This window comes from Eucalyptus grandis, chromosome 1, assembly GCF_016545825.1.
Source record: "Eucalyptus grandis isolate ANBG69807.140 chromosome 1, ASM1654582v1, whole genome shotgun sequence".
Taxonomy (NCBI): Eukaryota; Viridiplantae; Streptophyta; class Magnoliopsida; order Myrtales; family Myrtaceae; genus Eucalyptus; species Eucalyptus grandis.
The window spans coordinates 37763880-37770440 of NC_052612.1; the positions used below are offsets into that span (position 1 = coordinate 37763880).

The window sequence follows — 6561 nt, forward strand, 5'->3', positions numbered from 1 at the left end:
TATTTGGCCGACATAAGGTATACCGATTATGATGCTCCATACCCACTTTCCATGCCATACTCACAATTCTTATATTCTCGGAGTTTATGAGCGACAAATTGCACTATAGAGGAGAAAGATAATAACTTCGTACCCTGAATATGGTGAATGGAGAGACGGGAAGCGAGCAGCTATAGGCTCAAGCTGACATATGGAACCACATATTCATCTTCATCAATTCCACGTGCTTAAAATGCGCCATTCAATTAGGCATTCCCGACACCATCCACCACCATGGTCAACCCATGACCCTCAACGCCTTAGTCTCTACACTTCAAATTCACCCCTCAAGAGCTCACCGTGTCGAACACCTCATGTGCATTCTTGTCCAGTCCGGATTTTTCGAACAAAAGAAGCTCGCTCTGGATGGTCAAGACACGTACTCAACCGCGTGTCTGAGCTCCTCCTTAAGGACAATCCCTCAAGCGTTGCCCCGTTTGCACTAACCATGCTTGACCCTATTTTGATGAACCCTTGGCACAGCTTGAGCACGTGGTTCCACAACCTTGTCGACCAGATGCCATTCGAAATGGCGCAAGGGATGTCACTTTGGAGATGTGCGAATAATGAGCCGAGGCTCAACTGCTTTTTCAATAAGGGCACGACTAGCGACGCTCAACTGGTGGGCAGAATGTTGGTTAACCAGTGCAGAGGGTTGTTCGATGGAATAACTTCGTTGGTCGCTTTGGAGGGGGGGTACCGGAACAATGGCCCATGCCATAGCGAGCACCTTTCCGCATATTGAATGCACAAATTTTGATCTTCCACATGTGGTAGTCAATTCGGAACGGAGTAACCACGTGAAATGTGTTGACGGGGACATGTTTGAGGCGATACCACCTGGGGATGCAATGCTATTGAAGGCAAGTGTGTCTTTCATCGTAGTTATCTTTATAATGAGGAAGATACTACATTGATTGCAATACTAGCATTCAACTTTAGCAAAGAAAATCTATAGCATACAACATATTAACTCATTGTATCTACATATTGAGAGACTAATATAACATTTATGATAGAGACTTGCAGTGGATACTCCATGACTGGAGCGATGAAGACACTGTGAAGATACAAAAGCGATGCAAGGAGGCCATAAGCAAGGGCAAGGGCCTAAATAAAAGGGTGATTATAATTGAGATGGTGATGGACAACACGAAAGGTGACAAAAAGATGATCGAAACCCAACTCTTCTTCGACATGTTGGTGATGACCCTTTGTTCAGGAAGAGAGAGGAATGAGACAGAATGGGAGAAGCTCTTTGCCGATGCTGGCTTTCGGGGATTAGAAAATCACTCCTATACTAGGCTTGCGATCCCTCATCCCGGTTTACCCCTTATGATCGAATATCAATTGCCACTCCATGTGGGTAGTGGTAGATTAGGATGGATTGTAAATAAGGCTTCTTTAGCCATATCCTAGGGTAATGCACGTATGAATCATTATGTAATTGATATGTACTATGGGTCCTTTTATAATGATGTTTCTGTCTATTCGCTGACTGTAATTAATTACTCTTATAAATAGATACCATGCAACCCTAATTACAATCATGTTCTCATAAACATTAAATCGCTATTATCTCTCTATCTCTAAAGTTCAACATGGTACTAGAGTAGAATGCATCAAATTCATTAACATCTCTACTCAAATCAACACTTTCTTTATTCCTATTTCTATTTCAAAAATGGTTGATGCGTCTTTGGCCTTTTGTTCTTCTCCATGATCTCTTTACCCATCGTCTTCTATTTTCTTGAATCCCAATTTCCTATCACCTCTCCTCAATGTTGTGCCCACTTCCACCTCTTTTTCTTTATTCCCAGCTGCTTGGATTCCTTTAGCTAAAATTGCGGCTATGCACTCAACCTCGCCGTCTCTTGTTTTCCCAACATCACAAGTCTCATCTCCATCAAGCATGATGCGGACAACTAGATACCATGGAAAGTTCAATTTGAGCCTATTTTAATATGCAACAATCTGCTAGGCTACGGTTTCTCCTTGTCCGCAGAAGGTCAAGACGGATTTGTACCTTTGTGGTTTGATCAATTCAACCATCATGGTCTAGAAATTCAGTCAAACCATTTATCATTTTTTAATATAGTAGTAGGAAATGAAGAAATGTCAAGATGTCACATGTAGGATCTTAAGAACAAAAAATACAACCTTCATTTACTTCATCTTGTTCTGGATCAGTTAGTATCTCTGGTAGGGATGTCAGGATTAAACCGAAATCAAAACCAAAACAGAACCGAAAATTCGTGCATTTTTAGTTTAGTTCAGATAATGGAAAAATAACAATTCTTTTGGTTTAGTTAACCAAACCAAAATTATCAACAAAAAATGAATGCTCAACTTAAAAGCTCTCTTCTTTCTCACCCCCTTATTTAGTTCAGCTCCAGTGGGCAAAAGTAGGAAAACTAAAAAATTGAACTAAACCGAACTGGGTCGCGATTCAATTCGGTGTAGCTGCCTACCCTATCAATTCGGTTCAGTTTGGATTTTCTAAAAATCCGAACCCAATCAAACCATTGACACCCCTAATCATTGGTTGGTGAAAGGTTTGAATGGCAAAGATGCTTCTATGAGAAGCTTCATCTTCTAGAGAAAAGACTGATCCAAGTTCATCTTCTTGGAGGAACAAACCCATCTTCTTGTCAACTTTCTGCAGCATGTGTGCCTTCGATTTTTGCCCAAGGTTAGTTTTTGACAATGTGTCCATTCTGTCCACATGTGACACTTCTCATTTTTGGTCGTGCCTGGGGATCTTCTTTTACTAGGGAATTTCCATTTTCCTTTCCTCCGTTTAGAAATTAAATTGAATCTTCTTAAAATGTCGTTTCTTCTTGCTAGAGCAAGAACAAGAACAAGAAGAATCTCTATTTGACCAATTTATTTCTGGGCCGGGCTTCTTGCGAGCTTTATCAAATTTTCTATTATCATGCAAATAATCCTTAATTGCTTTCTTCGTACACACGTTTCATCTTTGGCAATACGGATTGCTTGCTAGATTTCTCGCATTGTCGCTGAAGTACTCTCTTGTTTGTAATCTGGAGATACCTCCTGGCCACTGTAGCTAGCTGATTTGTCGATGGACAGTAGGAAGACTGGCTTGAGACTCACATATGCGCCTATGGCATAAAATAGCTTCAACATTTTCTTAAAGCACTTATCAAGATCCTGTCTTCTGTAGGAACAACGCTTTCTTTCAAAGAACCCGTCTTTTGAGTTCCTTGATGTCTCTTGGATTACCAAAAAATTTGGAGTAGAATTCGAATCACTTGGCTGAAGTCTTGCATGACCAAGAAGGACATCTGGTCCTGTTCAAAAAGAGACGTCCGCCAGTCTTGGAGGTTTTTTTTATCTTTTCTTTAATGACAGTATCGCAATGGCCAAGTTTGCTTGGGTTTAGTATTAACTAGGACTAGGCATGAAACTCTTGCAATCTTTCTGGTCACTTATGATATGGAAAATCATCAAATGCGAAAGACAGTCTTGACGATGTAGAATTATGGGTTTGCCTATGATTTTTCTCTGTTGCTCGAGGTTTAAGGGTTGTGGATCCATATCTTCTTCATCTGCATGTGATTGTCCCGTGAAAATTGCATGAAGTGGTTCCTCGTAAGGAATAGGAACTTTTAATTTTGAGGAGGCGTCAGAATTATCTTCTGATGGTTTTGAGATGATCTGTTCTCTTTGCTCAAAACCTTTCTCAAACGTTGTTAGGTTTACAATAGCAATGACTGGTAAAGTTTGACAATAACGATCCCTCAAACATGATTCGCTGGGACTTAGGATCACCATTTATGAGCTTGGCCCTTCAATTTTTTTTCCCTTAAGCGATCTCTTTTTCCCTTGAGCGATCTCTTCTTATTTCTTCATATCTCGGATTCTATTGTGTACAGTCACGTATGGGAGCGCTGGGGCTCTGAGACTTGTGCTTCAAAGGCGGAGAAGATAGACAATGTCATTGGAGGAGAGCTGCTGATTCTTGGCTACTTCTGTGAAGGGAAGGGTGTTGCTTCAAAAGAGAAGGATGGGAACAAATTGCTTCTCCAAAAGAGACCAGATTTTTTCTTTTTGACTTTTCGATTTCAAGGAAATGGATCGTCGAGATAGTGTTTTGCATGTTCTGGTACATAGGTTGATCTAATAAATTCCTGTAGAGCAGGAAAATTGGAAGGTAACCAAATGTGCTGATATCTAGTTGATCCATAGTTTGAAGACACTTTGTGAAGCTCGTACTCCGCCATCCATAGTCCTTTCTCATTTTTTTTTAATTTTTTTTTTTACTTTTCTTTCTTAATCCCTCACTAGCAACTCCTCTACCACTATCCCTGTTGCGGTGCCGGCCGCGCCCTGCCTGGCCCTCTATCCCTCTCTCTTTGCCGTATCTCCTCCGTGATTTGGGTGGCATCCCTAGCTCACAGGTCGTGGACCTCGAATCAAGTTTTAGTGGGTCATGGGCCTCAAGTCAAGTATGTGCTAGAGAAACTAGGTTAGTGTCTTCAAACTTGTGGGGAGATTGCCTCCTAAATCTGGTTGCTGATTTGGTAAGCACCTTTTTAAGCAAAGGACGACTTCACAATTCTGCATTGATCGTCCCTGTGATAGGCCCAATCAACACTCTGAGAATTGAATGTTTCCTCGTCACGCATCTCTTGCGAGTGCTAGGAAAGGCTGGTTAACAAGTTCCAAATAATTGTTTAGCAGTAGAACCTAGCAAATGAAAGTCGACTTCTTTTGGGGAGTAGCATGGATACACCCTCTTCTAATTTCTTGTTCTCCAACTTTTACGCTTTATATGTATTTCATCCTCAATGCATCTTTTAGTACGAATATACAAATACTATTGCAATCTATGAAGAAGGCATACCGTGAGCACCTCCTTGGATATACCATTTTCCTAAAAACATTGCAAGGCATCTTATGGTAGGGACCCTCATGTGAGAGCTCGTTGTAATAAGGATTGAAAAGTTCTATCTCAAATTATCAGGATACAACCGACCCTTTTTTTTGTCAAGCATTTTAACTCTGCTTTAGGTATTTTGGAAAACTGGATAGAGTATCTAGGTTTACTCTCTTTCACTGTTTATCGGAATTACAAATAACATGCGGATGTTCATCGCTAAGAAGACGAGCATAGGGCTGTTGGTTTTCCAGACTACCGCACAGAATCACCAGGAACAGAACATTAAATAAGCAAAAAGAGCCCCGTAAATCGAACGGGGCCAAAGTTGAAACCAGATGACACCGGAAATTGTGACAGAAGGAGATTGATATACTATAAGAAGAAGAAGAGGAGGGCAAAAACGCCCAAAATCCTTCGGGTCTTGAAGTCCAATCTGATTGGCGAGGCGAAATTCCTCACACGAGAAGGAGAAGATGACCAGAGGTGCTTTTCAATTACAATAGGGAAATTAAATCCATCACAATCATGTCAATTTAATTATAAATATTTCTTAAATTTTTCACATTTTGTTAATTGAGTTCATCTAGTCAATTGATTGAAAATTGATGATGTGGACCTTGAAATCTTATGTGACACGACCAATGCTAATTTAGACATTTTAATAATATATAAATGATTTTTTTGAATTCTTAAATATTTTTTTAATACTTTTTCTAGTTTATGGATTGAAGGCTAGCAAGGCTAGCAAGGTTAGGCGGCAACTTTTGCCTCCTTTGGGCAAGAGCCACGATACCCTCATCGTGGCTAAGTGAGGGCTTCTCGGTCCTAGTTGGCCTAGATTTGGTGAGGGTGTTGTGGGCCTTGCCAAATCTAGGCAAGGGCTCGTGCGCCCACATTGTAGCTGGCGAAGATGGTGGTTGGTGAGGGCCGCAATGCTCTTGTTCAATGTCGGTGAGGTTTGTTAGCCCTCAATCTAGGAAAAAGTAAAAGAAAAGAGAAAAAAAAACCAAAAAAATTAAAAAAAGATTATTGAAAAGCATAATATACTTGATGGATTTCCTTGGTTAAGAATTATTGCCTCACAAGAGCATTGGTGACAAAGACTCACTCGAACATTCTCTACATTTGTAAATTTGTTCTACTCCATGGACATCCTGATTTGGCATCTTTGTTGGCTGGATTTGGTGTTGGAGAGACTCGATTAGAAGATTTGTGGAAGTAGAAGAACTTGATTAGACAAATTAAAAGTATACATACTCAATCAGAAAAAATAAAATAAAAACTTTACCGTAAAAACGTAGATGTCATTAAGTTCTGGAGTGGAGGGTAGTGAGGAAAATCATGAAGGGCGGAAGACTTACAGGATGGGGATCGAATGGAGGAAAAGTGTGGGGATAAGGCTTCTCAATGTACGCCTATTTTGAAAAGTTGGTGCAAATTGGAGGTTTTCCAAAGTGAGAGTGCTTAGAGTTAAACCCCACGGTCCTATAGATACCCCTATCTCCTGGTGTTCATAACGAACCATTAGATTGAATCGTAGAGGCGAGGGAAGTTCGTTCTTGCAGTTCACGAACGAGAAATTGCACTGTAGAGGTGAGAGATAGTACCTCTGGCTC

At 40.5% G+C, this 6561-nt stretch overlaps 1 pseudogene; it reads left to right on the forward strand.

Annotated features, from left to right (window-relative positions):
* Positions 1-568: 568 nt before the first annotated feature.
* On the forward strand, positions 569-1378 carry LOC104457002 (annotated as a pseudogene).
* The last annotated feature ends 5183 nt before the right edge of the window (positions 1379-6561 follow it).